A 19,431-nucleotide genomic window follows, 5' to 3' on the forward strand; every position below is an offset into this window, starting at 1 on the left:
AGTGTATATATGTGATAAAGCCTAATGGCCGATGTGATGAATGTGAAAGTGTATATATGTGACAGGGCCGAGTGGCCAACGTGATGGATGTGAAAGTGTATAAATGTGATAAGTCCCGAAGGGCATTTGTGTCAGTACTATATCCGGGTTAAAACCCCGCAGGCTTTATGCGAGAATATTATCACTGATTAATGTCCGTAAGCTTCGTGCTCGTACTATATCCGAGCTCTAAAGACCCGATGACTATGTGTGGAGATTTTGTCCGGGTAAGACCCGATAACTTCGTGTGGAGATTTCGTCTGAGCTAAAGGTCTTACCGATAATCCGAGTAGAGGTTAAAGCTATAAGACTTCGTAATAAGAATTGCTTATAAATATATTCAATGCGAAAGGTTAAACAGGTATGTACTCCAAGTTTATATGTGAGCTTGATTTGCACTAAATCATAAGGTAGTTATGTGATGCATACGAGAGCAATCTATGAGACTATTCCTATGATTATGTGACATCGGATCAGTGTGAGAGGTTATGTGAAATCATACGATATATCTATGTCACATGAGCTCACTTTTATGTGAAAGTTTATCTACCTATTGTATATGATGAGATGTGCATATTCGGTAAAGGGATGGTATGCCCGAAGGAAGAGTGAAATAAAAATACGAACAACTATGTTATAATTTGATTGTTATCTGTTGACACTGCTTAAAACTTACTAAGCATTGTAATGCTTACTTCGTTTACTCTGTTTCCTCTGTTTTATAGATCTCATTGCGAAGCTACAGGCTCGGGGATCGTCAGCAACTAGTCACACTATCACTATCCATTGTTTGGTACTGCTACGTTTTGGATTATCTTTTGGCATGTATAGAATAGACTAGTGGCGGAAGGATATTTTTGGTTAATGTATATAAGCCATGCGAAAATGGCATCTTTTGAATGTTTACTTAGTGAAGTTTAAATTTTATCCCTGGCTGTGCTTAGTACTTATTTAAATGAATGATCTTTATTTCAAGAAAAAGTTTAAAATTTTACTGTTCTGACATGAGTTACAAGTCCGGTAATGCCCCTTACCTATTCCGGCGACGGTTACGGGATAGGGGTGTTACACAACTCTTCTATGAACTCATAAGCATCTTCAGGTGTTTTATTGTTGATGGTTCCACCAGCAGCTGTGCCAACCATTTGCCGAGTCGAAGGATTCAGACCATTATGGAATGTTTGAACTTGGAGCCAAAGCGGTAACCTATGGTGAGGGCACCTTCTCAGTAAGTCCTTGTATCTCTCCCATGCATCGTAGAGTGTTTCTAAATCCATCTGCACAAAAGAAAAGATATCATTACGTAATTTAGCCGTTTTAGCCGACGGAAAATACTTTAGTAAAAATTTTTCTGTCATTTGTTCCCAAGTAGTAATTGACCCTCGTGGTAACGAGTTCAACCACTGTTTCGCTTTGTTCCTTAATTAAAAGGGAAACAACCAAAGATGTATGACATCATCAGAAACGCCCTTGATTTTAAATGTATCGCATAGTTCTAAGAAGTTGGCTAAATGAGCGTTGGGATCCTCATCCTGCAAACCATCAAACTAAACAAATTGCTGTATCATTTGAATAGTGTTAGGTTTTAATTCAAAAGTATGTACAGTTACAGCAGGTCTAACTATGCTTGATTCAGGTCCTATTAAAGAAGGTTTACCATAATCATACATAATGCGTGGAGCAAGATTTTGATTAGCCACAATTGCAGGAGGTAAGTGATTGTCTTGGTTTTCAGCCATCTCTTCGGTTAGGGGTTGAGTATCATCCTCTTGCTCGTTCTCTGTGTATCTTAAGCTTTGCCTTATTTCTCTTTGGTTTTTGCGAACCGTGCGATTGATTTCTTCGTCAAAAGTAGTGGTCCTGACAGGTTTCTTCTAGTCATAAACTATAAAAACCTGCCAAGAGAAGGAAAAAGTAAATTAATAAATAATAATAATAATAATAAATTAAAGTGCAAGAAAAATAAATGGCTAAAGTAATAAAAATTGAGTGTTCCTAATATCTTAGTTTCCCTAGCAACGGGGATAAAAACTTATCGCGTGATTTCGTGATAGGTTTTAAATATTTATACTTACTCATTCTTGAACTAACTATTATCGCGATGTAGGCAAGTGTATCTATCGAACAGTAGTATAGTTTTAGCAAAACCAGATTGTCGAACCCAAAGGAACTAAAAGTACTACTAATGACTATCTTTTTATTATCTAGCCTTAGAATAAAGAGGTTTTTGTTTTAACTAACTAATTATCTAAACTAAGAATTCACAAAGAATGGAATTGGGGAATTACTTTTGGGAAAATCGATTGAATTAAGACAATACCTAAGGAAAAATCCACCTAGACTGTACTTGTTATTCTGGCTCCGAATCGGACGATTTATTCATTTAACTTGTTTCGTAGAAATCCCTAAGTTATGTTATTATCCCTATTCAAGACTAATAACGTCTAATCCCTAGATTGAATAATTTAGACCTTTCTCTAATTAACACCCTAGGGTTGTATTAACTCGATCTATGGATCCCTTTATTAGGTTTCACCCTAATCCGGCAAAATCTTCTCACCCTATGTCTAGGAGCGCAAACAACTCTGCCTAATTATGACAAATGTACTCTTAGACAGGGTCTATTCCTCCTCTGAATAAGAGTTTATCTTGAATCAGTATCCTGGGATATCAAAACAAGAATTAAGAGCACATAATTAAGAACAAGTTAAATATTTATCATACAATTCAAAAAATAATAACAAGATTCGTCTTAGGTTTCATTCCCCTTAGGTATTTATGGGTTTTAGTTCATAACTAAATAAGAAAACATCTCAGAATAATAAAGAATACGAAACATAAAGAAAACCCAAAACTCCTGAAGGGGAAATTGAGGAGAGATCTTTAGTCTTGATGGTGAATTCGGCTTCTGAGATGGATCAATCGGCTTCCTTGGAGTAATTCCTTACTCCCTATTCTGTGCCTCCTTTTTTCTTCCTCCTCTACGGCATATTTATAGGCTTTGGGATGCCTAAGAGCCCTCGAAATTAGCCTTTTCTGAATTGGACTCAACTTGGGCTCGGCAGGGACATGCCCGTGTGACACGCCCGTGGCGATTACTTCAAGTCGTGCTCGAGCCTGCCAAATTGACACGGCTGTGTGGTCTGGCCTTGTGAGGAGGTCCAGGCCGTGTTGATTTCATACTTTGGCCCATTTTCTCCATTTTTGGCCCGTTTCTCGTTCCTTTTGCTCTCCTATACTCTCTTGAGTATAAAACATGAAATTAAAGCATTAGGAGCATCGAATTCACCAATTCTAATAGGAAATCATCCATAAAATGCGTTAAGCATGGGGTAAAAATATGTATAAATTACGGTTTATCAGTGGTTTAAAAAAAGAGTTAAAAATGAAGAAACAATGTGATACATTGATTATAGGTTGAAAAAAATGTGCGAAAAAGAAAAATCCCAAAAAAGTCAAATGTAAAAACAAGAAGAAAAATTATAGAATGGAAACAAAAGCATTGTGACTGAGAAAAGAGTAAAGGTTCAAGTGACAAAATAATAAATTACAAAAGTGAGAGAAAACTCAATCACCAATGCACCAGAACACGTTAAGCCGACCATAGTTGCTAGTATTGTATTCTATCTTCCTACATAGAGAGATAAGGAAGTTAAGAGAGGGAGACAAAAGGCGGTGAGCTTGGAAGGGACCCTTAGGGGGAAAAGAGGCAACAATGTCATGTGCTTAACTATTTCTAGTGTTTAAACCATTCTGAGTCATATCTTCCTTTGAATTCATACTGTCCTAAGCCTCAAAACGTTACAAGCCTAGAAGACCAATGTCACTTAAGTGTTCTCTATGCATAATCTTTTGGAATTGCTAACAATTATACTTCATGAATATTTTTTTATTCACATGATTGTGTCTGCTACATATTTATTTGATTTATGTTAATGGTGATATTGTTAGACATTTGGTCATGGGAATTACTGTTAATTTGTTAGTAATGTAACTTTGTAAACTAATCCTAATTTGCTTTAAAAAGTTTTAAAGGAATCGAACTATCAAGGTTAAGTCGCATGTGAGATAAGAATTGTTATACCTTTAATATTTGATGATCTTGTTCTTAGTAATAATAATATCCAAGGGACGTCTTCTTATTGCATGCTAAGTGTCTAAACTTGGTTTGCTTGAGGACAAGCAAAAAGTTAAGTGTGGAAGAGTTTAGATGTGAAGTTCTTATTTACATCCATCTTTACTAAATCTAGCTTGTTTGAAGAAAAAAATCAAGTCATTTTCATTTTTTATTTTTTTTCTTTATCCCAAATATTTCTTTTGGTTGCTTGAGGATACGCAACAAGTTAATTGTAGGGGAGTTTGATCTGCCACGAGTTACACTATTATTTACATCCTTTTTACACATAACTTTAGCTTCTTTAATAGTTAAATCAAAGCATCTTAGTATATATTTAGGTTTTCATGCTTAAAGTAGTAATTTATACTTTTAGTATTTTTTTATTACATTTTAGGATAAATCGAGAGCTAAAGATGCATATTCGGGCCGAAGTTGCTGCCTATGTCACGATACCAAGATACTAATGTCACAACATCAAAGATAGAAGCAAAAACAAACCTATGACACTGCTTGCTATGTCATGACACACCCCCTATGTTGCAACACTGTAGGCTGCGTTGCAACACTGCTTTTGCGCGACCTAAAAAGTCCTTACACGTGATAGTTGCATTTTTTAGGGAAATTAAGAGTATTTGTCCTAGTTGAACTCTAAAGACTTCAAAGATAGTTTAGGCACTTTAATATTCTTATTTTAGCCTATATAAAGGCCATTGCAATCAGTTTAAACTCACAATTTTAGAAAGACTGAAACTATTCTTAGGTTTCTATTTTGTTCTCGGTTTTTATTTTGGTTATTTTATATTCTTGTAATCAGAAAATCCTATTCTGAAGTGAGACTTTCGCGAGTGGAGATTGTTCCGGAGCCACATTTTCATCAATAAATCCATGGGCATTTCTTTTCCCTATTTTACTCTTTATATCTCTTTCTTTAACATTTTTAATTGAATATTTGTGTAAATATTAGAATCAATTTATGCTTTATACATATTTCGCAAGTTTCAACTGTTTTAATCTAATTAATTGATTGACAGGTAAAGTTCAATTTGGATTGGTTAATCTTGTTGAGTATAATTAAACCCTAGGATTGACGACCCTAGAAACCTAAAACCGGTATTGCCTACCAAGCATCACTTAGCAGATCAGTGGTTAGGGAAGGAATAACTTAAACCCTAGGAAGTCAAATACGAAGGAATTAACCTAAAACCAGTTTTGTCTATCCGTGAAAACCTTACCGTACCCTGATTTGAACTCTCTCATCAAGAGGTGAGTAGTTCTTGCCGACTAGTTATGTTAGTGGAAGGCTGAGAATGTAACCTCCCAATCTCGGCCCAATCATTATAGCCGAATTCGAAAAACTACATTGGCTACTGGAATGGCCCAAAAAAACTTTCATAGTTTTCAAACATACTTTCTTAAACCATTTGCTTAACTAGTGAAATCGAATATTTCAAAATCAATGATTTTGGTATTTTATTTGTAAAAGTTTGATCACTATTCAAAACTTTCATAATTCCAATAATATTTCAAAATCATTTGTCTTTTTATTTAAAACTAGAGAACTTGGTTATTCGACTTTATTCGGGAAAACACTTTAACTCTAGAAAATAAAATTTCTTTAGAAATCTTATTTGTAAACATTAGAAAATTTGAAAACTAAGTCTAATTTTATTAAAAACTTGTTTCTCGGAATTGTAACTGAAAAATGTAATATTAACATATTTTTATAAAATCCGCAATGAAAATTTTTGCTAAAACCATATTTTGTTAAAAGTCAATATTTCATATAAACTCAATAAAACATCAATAGACAATTTAAAACCTCAAAATCTAAGTCGTGTTTTTTTCTAAAACTTATTTTCATTGTTGCAGCTGAAAAGAGTGATTTTGTCAAGTTTTGGTAAAAACCAAGTTTCATGCATAATCTTATCAATTACTAATTTATGCAATTTTTAAAACTTAATGTCATGCAATCAAGTCATGCAAATCAAAATAAAAATCCCCAAAGGAATGTCCCATGCCACAGTCCAAGTCAAACTTAAAACAGTCCCAAAATACCAAAATAGACTTTAAGTACTTTATTTAAAAAATAACTCCGAGAATCTTCTTCAAATGCTTTCATCAAATCCTAAGCTTGCGAGAAATCTGAAAGGACAGAAACCTAAAGAAGGATGAGCTATTTAAGCCCAGCTTGAGACTTAACTCAAGTACTAAACAAGAATTTAGTATACAAATGAAAGTGTTACAGAGGATTGATACAGTTCAATTCCACATAGACTTAACTTAGGTAACAAACAGTAATTAAAATATACATATCAGAATATAGCAAAAAAATATCCAAGTAGTCCAATTTCACAGAAATCAATATGTATGACAATGTCGATGCAATGTAACACCCTATACCAGGCCCGGTTTCCACGCTCGAATATCAGGATATCACACCACTGTCACACATCATAAGCATTACAAATGCTTTCATTATTAAGCAGACATCTTCCAATTTAGCTTTTGAATAATTACAAGTCACACATATTTTAGCCATCATTAAAACATGCTCAACATTCATCAAACAAACTTATAACGAGAATTAAACATGCTTCTATACCACCAAACAAAAATTCAGAATTATTCAAGTAGGTATTAATAATGAATCAGAGGTGTCGATATTTCTCTCAAATGGCATCGATACTGCTTGGAAAATCGATACCAAAATAGCATACTGTTTCTCGTTTAAAATCAAAATCTCAAAAATTATTGGTACATTTTATAACGTATGATTATTTTACCTCAAGTATCAATACTCATGATATGGTACCGATACCAAATTACATTCCTAACTACCTGCACTTTCAAAAACCATGAAGGTATCGTTTCTAAAACTCAGATATTGATACCAATGCTCCAAGCCACAAAACTTTAGCAATTAAGGAATATCCATTCAAAATAATAACTACTCAACATGCAACTTTTACTTTATCAAGTAATCACCAATACGACCAAATAATAGTTCAACCATCAAAAACATGTCCGAGTAAGCAAACGGTAAAACAAGAACAATATCCATAAATCCTAAGAACAAATAAGCTATGAAAGAAATAAAAACATTATGGCAAAGTTCATACAACAATTTTACCACATTATTCAACGTCCATTGACCATACATACAGTTCATGGCACTTCAACATAGCAAATATTCAAACCAAAACAATACGAATGAAATAATTATAACATCCACCAAAAGTGCTAGAAAACTAAACCCATAAAATATCATGATAACCACAATAATAATCGATCAAATTCTAACCACATTGCCTTATCCCCATAGTTCTAAAAATAATATTAATACCACCTTTGCAAATACTAAAGCCTAACTTGGATCACTTCTTTGGTATCCCCCGCATCGCTCACACCGCAAACACTAAATATTTACAATGGTTAGCGAGAGTGGGTAAGCTTAAACAAGCTCAGTGAATGTCGGAGTAACCACAGTGTATTCACAACATCAAAGGTTAAACAAGAGCATGCTATAACACATTCACAACCATATTCTAACGAAGTCACAATAACATATTCACGCTTCATTAAATCATAAAATTAGCATATACTCTTACATATAACTACACTCAACTCATATACAAATAATTCATTTTACAATAGTTCATCAAGACTGACAATGTATACATGCTTTAATAACTCACAATTCTATCTTATATATATTCACATGCATTCACATGTTAAATCAAAATGACCCAAATCACAATTACATACACAATTTACTACGAGAACATACTAACATTTTCATGAAACTTAAATAAACTTATTTAGCATATTATTCACATGCTTATGAATCCATCTCACATCGTATTATCACAATATATATGATCACATTTAAATGATAATTTGGCACTTGAGGCTACGAAACATAAAAGTGAGCTCTATCATCTCACATCGCATACACGGATCTCCAACACACCAATTGACTCATAGAGTTGAACATATGTAACGCACCAAATCTTAAATAATTATTTTTGTATGGTTGTGACACAAGTGTGTATCTGATTCAGTGGTCAAGTTTTCTGGGAAGTGTCTGAGAAGTCTTGGGTTCAAGCCTTGACTTGTGCAAAAATTTTGTTTCTTAATTGAATTAACCCTGTCTCTAGTCAGTGGGCTTCTTAAATAAATATGGGTATTTTATGACATAAAGAGCCTGTTGGTCTAGGGGGTAAGTGGCGTCTTACCTATGATAGAGGACTAAGATTTGAATCCTGGTGGGGGCAGTGGAGTGTTTTATTTTGCTGCAAGTGCTGTGGAAGTGTCCTTGGTTGACCGAAACACTAAAGTGGTTGAAGGGTATTTGAATTGAATAGTTGATGGAGGTGTGATCGGTTTGAGGGATTTTAGGAGGGATTTAGGAGAAAATCAAGGAAAATTATGGTAAGAGGGAGTAGTGTGTCGATTTTGAACAGTAGGCACTTAGGAATTTCAGGTTTGGTGAACATTTTGGTTTGTTTCTTTTTTTCTCTAGAGCCCGAATAGTGCTAGGAAAATTTGGTAATATCTTTTGCCTTTGTTGATTTCGGATTTTCAGTCCTCTTCAGGTCCCTCAATTGTCATCTTTGCCTCTTTTACTCTCCTCCCTCTCAAACAATTCTTTCTTTTGCTGACTACCTATTTCCTTCCTCTCTCTCAAACTCTTTCGATTTTTAGCCTTGAGGTTTTGGTTGATTTTATCTTTCTTCTTCCTTCCTCAATTGATTTCCTCCTAACCGAGTACACCTTCTCCCCTCTTTCAATTCTTTTGTGCTAATGGATTCCCTCTCTTCTCATTTGATTACTATGGCTGAATTCTTCATATCTCTCTATTATTGTTTCGACTAGGCAAGTGTTCTTTGATTAATCTATGCAGTTCTTTTTCTCTATCTCCCTCTCTCTATTGTAATTGTCCTTATCTAACAACTTCTTTTCTCTGTCGACTATTGATAGGGGTACAATTGTTCCATCTCGTCCCTCCGTTTAATGGTGTGCTTCTGGGTGTTGGCCGAATACTTCTGTCTCTCATTCTTAGTTCTACACCTTCGGTAAGTTGTTTTACACTTGGTTCAACTATTTGTAGGTATCGTAATAGATAAAAAGTATCTGTTGGAATACAAGTAATCTTTAGGGGGTTGCAACCAATCTCTTACGCAAGCCTCAATCGATCGATCAAGACGAGGGATAGGTAATCTTTTGAATAAGTGTTTGGTTAGGGTTCGCTTCAACTCGATTGTTAGGAAATTAATCGAAGCTTCTGTTTGTGATAGGTTGGAGTGCTCGTAGGCTAGTTGCGCACTTTCGCAATCAGGTGTGTAACAACACTACCATAATCGAAAATCGAAAAAAGCTGAAATAGGTAACCATTGATGCTACATGAGTGTGCGCTCACTCGTGTGGTAATCCAAACACCTAACATGGGCGTAAGATCGTTAAGGCAGGCCATGAGTGATCTCATGGCCTGAGGCCGATTTGGGCCATGTGTGCCCCATGGGCATATAGGCCCCATACAGGTAAACCACACGAATGTGTGGAGAACGTTGGGCTAGGTTGTCTAATCCACACAGCCGAGGCCATTTCTGGGCTATATGGGCCACACAGGTATATGGGCCCACATAGGCCCGTATTATGGGCTTTGGGCCCATTTTCACTGTTTGATTATTAAGGTTGCACGAGTCACCCTAGACAACTGTGGACCTACTATTGGGTTGGTAAGTATACCTAGACCCCTAAAATTGATAAAATGACAGTTATGCCCTTATGTGTTAAAATGACTATTATGCCCTTATGAGATGTATGACTGATTAAGCATGTCATTTTATATATGTTGCATGGGTATGGGTTTATTATGATTGGAGGAAGTGTACTGTACTGGCAGCTCTGCTGCAAATACTATTTACTGTCGTAACCGGTGCTATTTTGGAGTGTAGGGATGGGTGGGTTGATTTTATCCCCACATGGAGTGTAGGGCTGAACAGAGTGGAGTGTAGATGTTGGTTGGGTAGGATTTCTAATTGCATATCTATACTGTTACTAACATTGAAATGGACTAAGGCCTACACTGATACTGATACTGTAATGGGCTAAGGCCCTAACTGAAACTGAACTGTTACTGATACAAGCTTAGGCCCAGATTGTATTTGCTTACTGCATGACTAACTGTTTGTTTATTAAGGGATTACACACTGAGTTTTTGTAAACTCACCCTTCTGTTTGTCTGCACAGGTAATCCTCAATCCTAAACGGATCGGTGCTGCAAGGGACTCAGAGGTGGCCACACAATCGCACATGCCTCCGTATTCGACCTTTAATTAATAAGTAATTTAATTTGTGTATTTTGATGTAGTAAGGCCTCTTTAAATTTTTAATCTTTAATTTGGGATTTTATTTATTTTGATTTATATACGCTAGAAGTAGGAGGCAAGTTTTCAAAAAGATAAATGTTTTTCAAAACACCACGTTTACGCAACATATTTTAAAAGCTTCCATAACAAATAATGTTTTAAAAATTATTAAAAATTGAATATGATTAATATTTTGTTAAACGACTTGAATTTTAACAAGGGACGAGACATTCTAAAATCTTCGTTAAGATCGTAAAGAGGTTAAATATAGAACGGGTATTTTTTCAACGATATTATATTTTACGAAAAACACTTCAATGTGACATTGCTAGATTCGGCCATAACATCTAGGCCTAGTTTGGGGTGTTATGTTTAGTGGTATCAAAGCCAGATTGTAAACTCGGTTGTGGATTTGGGGTTCTTTTAAAACTTGAAATTTCAAGAAGAACTGTTTCAAATGATTTGAAAGTATTTTGAAATGTTTTTACTGAATGTGTGGTACACCGAGTCTCCAGCGTTGATTCTGTAAGTCTTTTAAAAGCTATTGCTTGTTTAAAACTGAAATACTGAGACTACTGTAGGTAGTAGACTGTACTGAAATACACTATATAAGGTAAACTATAGTAAGACTACGATCTGCGAAAATGAACTCTTAAATACTGATACTGCCTTTCGTAAAATATCCGTTAATAAACACTGGAATTGTAAACTGATGCACAAAATTGTTAATACAGATAAAATGCAAATCCATAATAAGCACCAGAGGCACTCATGGAAGGGGTACAAGAGGCCGCGGCAGAGGCCGTGGAAGGGCTCGGGTTAGGTCTTCTTTATCTGGTCACATGCCTAATATTGAAGCTAATGAGGCACGGCTTCACCTGTGACTGGGACTAGGTCTCATGATAGCGTGGCTGGGGATGTTGCATTGTCCCAAGCCATGTTAAGAATTCTGAAGAGGGTCACTGGGCCCAATACTAGTACTGTGGGCCATGGGTCGGTTACTGAATGACTCCGGTCTAATGGGGCTGAGATTTTTAGGGGTATCGCTGGAGTTGCCCCTAATGTGGTAGAATATTGGATTGAAGCCACATAGAGGATCATAGACGACCTCGAATGCACCCTCGAGTAGAAACTAAAAGGTGCAATGTCACTGCTGCAAGATGAAGCCTATTAGTGGTGGCTTACAGTTAAGGAGGGAACTCAGCCCGATCGGTTGACCTGGGAATTTTTCAAGACTGCTTTCTAGGGAAAATATATGGGCACCAATTATGTGAATGCCCGGATGAGATTGTTTTTGAATTTGACTCAGGGGGATAAATCAGTAGCTGAATAATTTTTGCGATTAAGCTACTATGCGCATGGGATAGTGGCAACTGAATATGAGCACTGTGCTCATTTTGAGGACGGCCTCAAAGATAGCCTAAGGGTTTTGATAGCTCCGCAGAGGGAGTGAGATTTTGCTGCTTTAGTGGATAAGGAGAAGATTCCCTAAGAAGTGAAGCGTACAGAATGACAAAACCATGAAAATGACAGAGGTATGAACAAGAGGGATTCGGAGCCCTCAAGTTCATTTCTGAAGCCTAAGAAAAAGGCCAGAGTTGATGGGCCAGTCAGATTTGGGGCCCCTGTTGCTGCTACGGGACCGCAGCACTGTGTGGATTATGGGAGACGCCATCAGGGTGAGTGCTGGACATGGATTGGGGCATGTTAGAGATGCAGATCATTGGAACACCGTATCAGAAATTGTCCACGAAGGCCAGAGCATATACAAGCTACAGGTTTGGGTAATATACAGTTTCCGAGAGGCCGTAGTTAGGCCAGAGGTGGCAATGGATTGGGCCGTGGTTAAAGGGCACTAGGCAGAGGTACTGGTCATATTGATATAAGATAGCTAGCTCTGGTTTATGCTTTACATTGCCGGCAGGATGGAGATGCCCCAGATGTTATCACGAGTACATTCTTTATCCATAATGTACCTTATACTGCACTGATTAATGTTGGATCTACTTATTCCTATATAGCATGTACTATGTCTGAGACTTTGGGTATAATGGTTGAAAGCACCACGAGTGAGGTTACTGTATTGAGTCCACTAGGCCAGTCAGTTAGGGTAAATAAATTATTCGGAGATGTAACTTTTGAGGTTCAAAGAGTGATCTTTTTGGCTAATTTAATAGAACTTCCTTTTGGAGAATTTGACTTAACTCTGGGAATGGATTGGTTGGTGAAACATCGGGCAAACTTAGATTGTGCTACTAAATGGATGGTATTGAGAACTGCGGAGGATGAGGAGGTAATTGTAATTGGGGAGCATCAAAACTACTTGTCAAATGTGATATCTGCATTAAGGGCCAAGAAATTGGTTCATAAGGGTTGTAAGTCTTATCTAGCCTACATCGGTGTTTCAGATTTTGAGATTTCTTCTGTTAGGGATATTAGAACACTTAAAGACTTTCCAGGTATTTTTCCTGATGAGCTGCCTGGGTTACCTCCAAATCGTGAAGTTGAGTTTGGGATTGAGCTCCTACCTGGTACAGCTCCGGTGTCCATCGCCCCTTATAGAATGGCACCAAAGGAGCTTGTGGAGCTTAAGGCTCAGATTCAAGAATTATTAGATCGAGGGTTTATCCGACCTAGTGTGTCTCCATGCAGAGCTCCAGTTTTGTTTATAAAAAAGAAGGATAGATCCATGCGCATGTGCATCGATTACTGGCAATTGAATAAATTGACTGTTAAGAATAAGTAACCCCTACCGAGAATTGATGATCTATTCGATCAGTTTCGTGGAGCTTCAATTTTCTCTAAGATTGATCTCCGATCAGGGTACCATCAATTGAGGGTTAAGGAGATTGATGTGTATAAGACAGTGTTTAGGACTCGTTATGGTCATTACAAGTTCTTAATGATGACGTTTGGATTGACGAATGCACCAGCGGCTTTTATAGATCTGAATAACCGAGTGTTCCAGCCTTATCTGGATCGGCTCGTAGTAGTTTTTATTGAAGACATTCTAGTGTGTTCGAGAATTGAAGATGAACATGATGCACATATCTGAGTGGTTCTGTAGATTCTGAGGGAGAAACAACTGTATGCCAAGGTCAGTAAGTGTGAATTCTGGTTGCGAAAGGTAACATTTTTGGGTCATGTGGTATCTACCAAAGGGATTAGGGTTGATCCTCGAAAAATCGAAGCTGTTCTGGACTGGAAGCTGCCTAAGACGGTATCTGAAATTCGTAGTTTTCTGAGATTGGCAGAGTATTATAGACGATTTGTTGAGGGGTTTTCATTGATTGTTGCACCTCTGACTAAGTTGTTGCATAAGGGTGTGCCATTTAACTAGATTGATGCACAGCAATAGAGCTTTGATAAGCTCAAGAAAGTTTTGACTGAGGCCCCTGTCTTGATACAGCCAGAGTCTGGGAAAGAGTTCACTGTTTACAGTGATGCATCACATGTTGGGTTGGGATGTGTGTTGATGTAAGAGGGTAAGGTGGTTGCATATGCGCCTCGTTACCTTAAGGCTCATAAGGTGAATTATCCGATGCATGATTTGGAGTTGGCTACAGTGGTATTCGCACTAAAAATTTGGAGGCATTACCTATATGGTGATAAGTGTATCATTTACACGGATCGCAAGAGCCTTAAGTATCTCCTCACTCAGAAGGAGTTAAATCTTAGGCAGCGTAGATGGATTGATCTGCTAAAAGACTATGACTGTATGATCGAATACCATCCTAGTAAGGCTAATGTGGTGGCTGACGCACTAAGCCGTAGGGCTATGACTGATCTGAGGGCGATGTTTGCTCGCCTTAGTTTATTTGATGATGGTAGCTTGTTGGCTGAGCTCCAAGTTAAACTGACGTGGATTGAATAGATTAGGGGTAAACAGTTGGAGGATGAGTCACTGGGTTCTCGATCTAACAGATTGAAAGTGGTATCACATCAGATTTTAGACTGAATAGCGAAGGGGTACTCTATTTCCGTAAGAGAATCTATGTACCGAAGGATACTGATTTAAGGCAGTCTATACTGCGAGAGGTGCATAGTAGCTGTTATGCTATGCATCCTGGTGGAAATAAGATGTACCGAGACCTTCGTGAGTTATATTGGTGGCCAGGTCTTAAGCGTGAGATTACCGACATTGTGAGTAAATGTCTAACCTGCCAGCAGGTTAAAGCTAAACATTAGTTACCTTCATGGTTGCTACAGCTAGTTAAGATTCCACTTTGGAAGTAGGAGAGAGTGGCTATGGACTTTCTTAGTAGGCTACCCCTAACGCCATTTAAAAAGGATTCAGTATGGGTCATCGTGGATCGATTGACCAAATCTACTCGTTTCATACCAGTTCATACCGATTACTCGCTGCAGAAGCTGGCTAAGCTGTATGTGTCTGAGATTGTGAGACTGCATGGGGTACCAGTTTCCATAATATCTGATAGAGATCCTTGCTTCACGTCTCGGTTCTAGAAGAAGTTACACGAGGCTCTGGGTATAAGGTTAGACTTCAGTACTGCATTCCATCCTCAGATAGATTGTTAGTCAGAGAGGGTGATTCAAATACTGGAGGACATGTTAAGGAGTTGTGTGATAAACTTCTGAGGCAGTTAGAAGGGTTACATGTCGCTAACAGAGTTTGCGTATAACAATAGCTACTAGTCTAGCATACATATGTCACCTTACAAGGCATTTTATAGTTGTAGGTGTCGTACTCCATCATGTTGGACTGAGTTGGGCGAGTGGCGTGTTCTGGGCCTGAATTGGTTTCTGATATTGAGGATAAATTTAGACTAATTCGGGATCGACTGAAGGCGGCATCAGATAGACAGAAGTAGTATACGAATCTAAAATGTAAAGAGATTGAGTATTCTGTGGGGGACTTTGTTTGCCTCAAGGTCTCACCATGAAAGAAGGTGTTGAGATTTGGACAGAAAGGCAAGTTGAGCCCTAGGTTTATTAGGCCTTATCGCATACTGAAATGTGTAGGACCGGTTGCCTATCAACTTGAGTTACCTCCAGAATTAGAACAAATTCATGATGTATTCCACGTCTCTATGTTGAGGCGCTACCGCTCTGATCCTGCGCATGTCATTTCGACTGAGGAGTTTAAGGTTAGGCCAGATCTGACTTTTGAGGAGAAGCAGATTCAGTTTTTAGACTGTGGTGTGAAAGTTTTGAGAAAAAAATCGATCCCACTAGTTAAGGTACTTAGGCATAATCACAGCTCAAAGGAGGCTACATGGGAACCCGATGAGGCGATGCGACAATAATACCCTCATCTGTTTTGATCAGGTAAATTTCGAGGCTGAAATTTTCTTTTAAGGGGTAGAGTTCTAACACCCTAAATATTAAATAATTATTTTTTTATGGTTGTGACACAAGTGTGTATCTGCTTCAATGGTTAAGTATTCTGGGAAGTGTCCGAGAAGTTTTAGGTTCAAGCCTTGACTTGTACAAAAATTTTATTTCTTAATTGAATTAACCCCGTCTCTAGTCAGTAGGCTTCTTAAATAAATATGGGTATTTTATGACATAAAGAGCCTGCTGCTCTAGGGAGTAAGTGGCGTGTTACCTATGCCAGATGACTGAGGTTTGAATCCTGGTGGGGGTAGTGGAGTGTTTTATTTTGCTGCAAGTGCTGTTGAAGTGTCCTTGGTTGACCGAAACACTGAAGTTGTTAAGGGGAATTCGAATTGAGTAGTTGAGGGAGGTGTGATCGATTTAAGAGATTTGATGAGGGATTTTAGGAGAAAATCAAGGAAAGTTATGGTGAGAGGGAGTAGTCTGTCGATTTTGAATAGTAGGCACTCAGGAATTTCGAGTTTGGTGAACATTTTGGTTCTTTTCTTTTGTTTTCTAGAGGTCGAATAGTGCTAGGAAACTTAGGTAGTACCTTTTGCATTTGCTAATTTCATATTTTCACTCCTCTTCAGGTCCCTCAATTGTCATCTTTGCCTCTTCTACGCTTCTCTCTCTCAAAAAATTCTCTCTTTGACCGAATACCTATTTCATTCATCTCTCTCAAACTCTTTCGATTTTTAGCCTTGGGGTTTTGGTCGATTCTATCTTTCTTCTTCTTTCCTCAATTAATTTCCTCTTGACCGAGTACATCTTCTCCACTCTTTCAATGCTTTTGTGCTAACGGATTCCCTCTCTTCTCATCTGATTACTTTGGTCAAATTCTTCATATCTTTCTATTGTTGTTTCGACTAGGCAAGTGTTCTTTGATCAATCTGTACAGTTCCTTTTCTCTGTCTCCCTCTCTCTGTTGTAATTATCCTTCATCTAACAACTTCTTTTCTCTACCAATTATTGATAGGGTGCGATTTTTCTATCTCGTCCCTCGGTTTAAGGTTGTGCTTTTGGGTGTTGGCCGAATACTTCTATCTCTCATTCTTAGTTCTACGCCTTCAGTAAGTTGTTTTACACTTGGTTAAACTATTTACAAGTATGGTAATAGATAACAAGTCTCTGTTGGGATATATATAATCTTTTAGGGGTTGCAACCAATCTCTTGCGCAAGCCTCAATCAATCAATCAAGGAGAGGGATAGGTAATCTTTCGAATAAGTGTTTGGTTAGGGTTCACTTCAACTCGATTGTTAGGCAATTAACCGAAGCTTCTGCTTGTGATAAGGCTGGACAGAGTGGAGTGTAGAGGCTGGTTGGGTAGGATTTCTGATTGCATATTTGTACTATTACCGACACTGAAATGGGCTAAGGCCCACACTGATACTGATATTGTAATGGGCTAAGGCCCTAACTGAAACTGAACTGTTACTGATACGGGCTTAAGCCTAGAATGTATTTGCTTACTGCATGACTGGCTGTTTGTTTATTAAAGGATTACACACTGATTTTTCATAAATTCACCCTTTCGTTTGTCTGCGCAGGTAATCCCCAATCTTAAACGGATCGGTGCTGTGAAAGACTCGGAGATGGCCACACAACCACACATGCCTCCGTATTCGACCTTTAATTAATAAGTAATTTAACTTGGGTATTTTGATGTAATAAGGCCTCCTTAAATTTTTAATATTTAATTTGGGATTTTATTTATTTTGATTTATATCTGCTAGCAGTAGGAGGTGGGTTTTCAAAAAGATAAATGTTTTTCAAAACACCACGTTTACGCAACATATTTTAAAAGTTTCCGCAATAAACAATTGATCACGTGATTCATAACAAGTAATAAATATTTATAATGAAGATCAAACCTAGACTAACTATTATCACGATGAAAAGGCAAGCACACCTATTGAACAATAGTATATAATGGCAAGACCGGGATATCATACCCAAGGGAACCAAAAGTACTAGTAATAACTATCTTTTTATTATTTAGCCTATGAATAAAAGGGTTTGTTTATTAAACTAATTATCTAAACTAATTAACTAATTTAATTAAAGCAAAGAGAAATTTTGGAAAAAGACTTGAAGAAAAGCAATTGATAAAGACGACACCCAAGGAGGAATCCACCTAGATTTCACTTGTTATCTGACTCTGAACCAGACTATTTATTCACTTGACTTGATCCGTGAGATTCCCTAACCTATGTTATTATCCCTTTCGAGACTAATAACGTCTAACCCTCAGTTGAATTAATCGAAATTTCTTTCTTAATTAAAACTCCTAGGGAAGCAGTAAATCACTCTATGGACTCCCACATTAGGTTTCACCCTAATCTGATAAAATCTCGTAACCCTATTTCTAGGCATTCGATCAACTCCGCTTAATTATGCCAAATCAACTCTTAGGTAGGGTCTATTCCTCCTCTGCATAAGCACATCAAATCATGAATTAATACCCAGAATATTAACTCAAGCATTAAGAACACATAATTAAGAACAAATCAAGTATTTGTCATACAGTTCAGATAATAATAACAAGATCCATCATAGGTTTTATCCCCTTAGGTATCTAAGGGGTTTAGTTCATAATAAAATAAGAGTACACCTCAAAAGTATAAAAATAACAAAACATGAAGAAAACTCTAAAAACCCTTGAAGGAATTCTGAGGGAGATCTTCAGTTTTAGAGTAGCTCTGGCTTTTGGGATGGATCGTCTGGCTTTCTTCAAGTAATTCCTGGTGTGTGGTTCTGTATTCCAGAAAAGATCTGGAAGAGGCCCCCTTATTAGGTCACACTTAGGGTGTTTATATAGGCTTTTGGGTTGGCTTTCTTCCTCCCTAAGTACCATTTTTCATGTAAAATACAACTCTTGGAAAAAGGGACATGCCCGTGTGCCACGACCGTGTGACGTGTTTGCCAGGCCGTGTTTGATCCGTTAAATTGCACATGGCCGTGTGGGTCAATGGCCAGGACGTGTAAATTGTGAGAGCCTTGGTTGACACCCTCGAATGACACGGGCATGTGAGCAGCCCGTGTGGCAAGGCTTAAGCCGTGTGAACTTCTCGATTTGGTCCATTTTGTCTCTTTTTAGCTCATTTTTGGCTCCTTTTGACTCTTGGTGCTCTCCTGAGTTCAAAACATGGAATAACCGGATTAAGAGCACCAAAATCCACAAATCTAGTAGTAAACATCCATAAATATGCTAAGTATTTGGGTAAAACTATGTATAATTTGGTGTTTATCAACAATGTTTTAAAAATTAATAACAATTGAATATGATTAACATTTTGTTAAAGGACTTGAATTTTAACAAGGGACGAGACATTCTAAAATCTTCGTTAAGATCATAAAGAGGTTAAATATAGAACGGGTTTTTTTTCAATGATATTATATTTTGTGAAAAACACTTCAATGTGACATCGCCAGATTCGACCATAACGTCTGGGCCAGGTTTGAGGTGTTACAACATATCCCAAAAAGTGAAGCATAAAGCTAACACTCTCCAACACATCAAACATTTCCCGTTGAATGAAGCTTAGCTCACATTCCTTTATCT

At 37.4% G+C, this 19,431-nt stretch overlaps 1 non-coding gene across 1 annotated transcript; it reads left to right on the plus strand.

Annotated features, from left to right (window-relative positions):
• The first annotated feature begins 1,242 nt into the window (after positions 1–1,242).
• LOC121231730 (small nucleolar RNA R71) lies at positions 1,243–1,349 on the plus strand. The gene has a single exon (XR_005929785.1). It is a non-coding gene; the product is annotated as a small nucleolar RNA R71 (small nucleolar RNA).
• The last annotated feature ends 18,082 nt before the right edge of the window (positions 1,350–19,431 follow it).

This window comes from Gossypium hirsutum, chromosome A06 (assembly GCF_007990345.1).
Source record: "Gossypium hirsutum isolate 1008001.06 chromosome A06, Gossypium_hirsutum_v2.1, whole genome shotgun sequence".
NCBI classification, from domain to species: domain Eukaryota; kingdom Viridiplantae; phylum Streptophyta; class Magnoliopsida; order Malvales; family Malvaceae; genus Gossypium; species Gossypium hirsutum.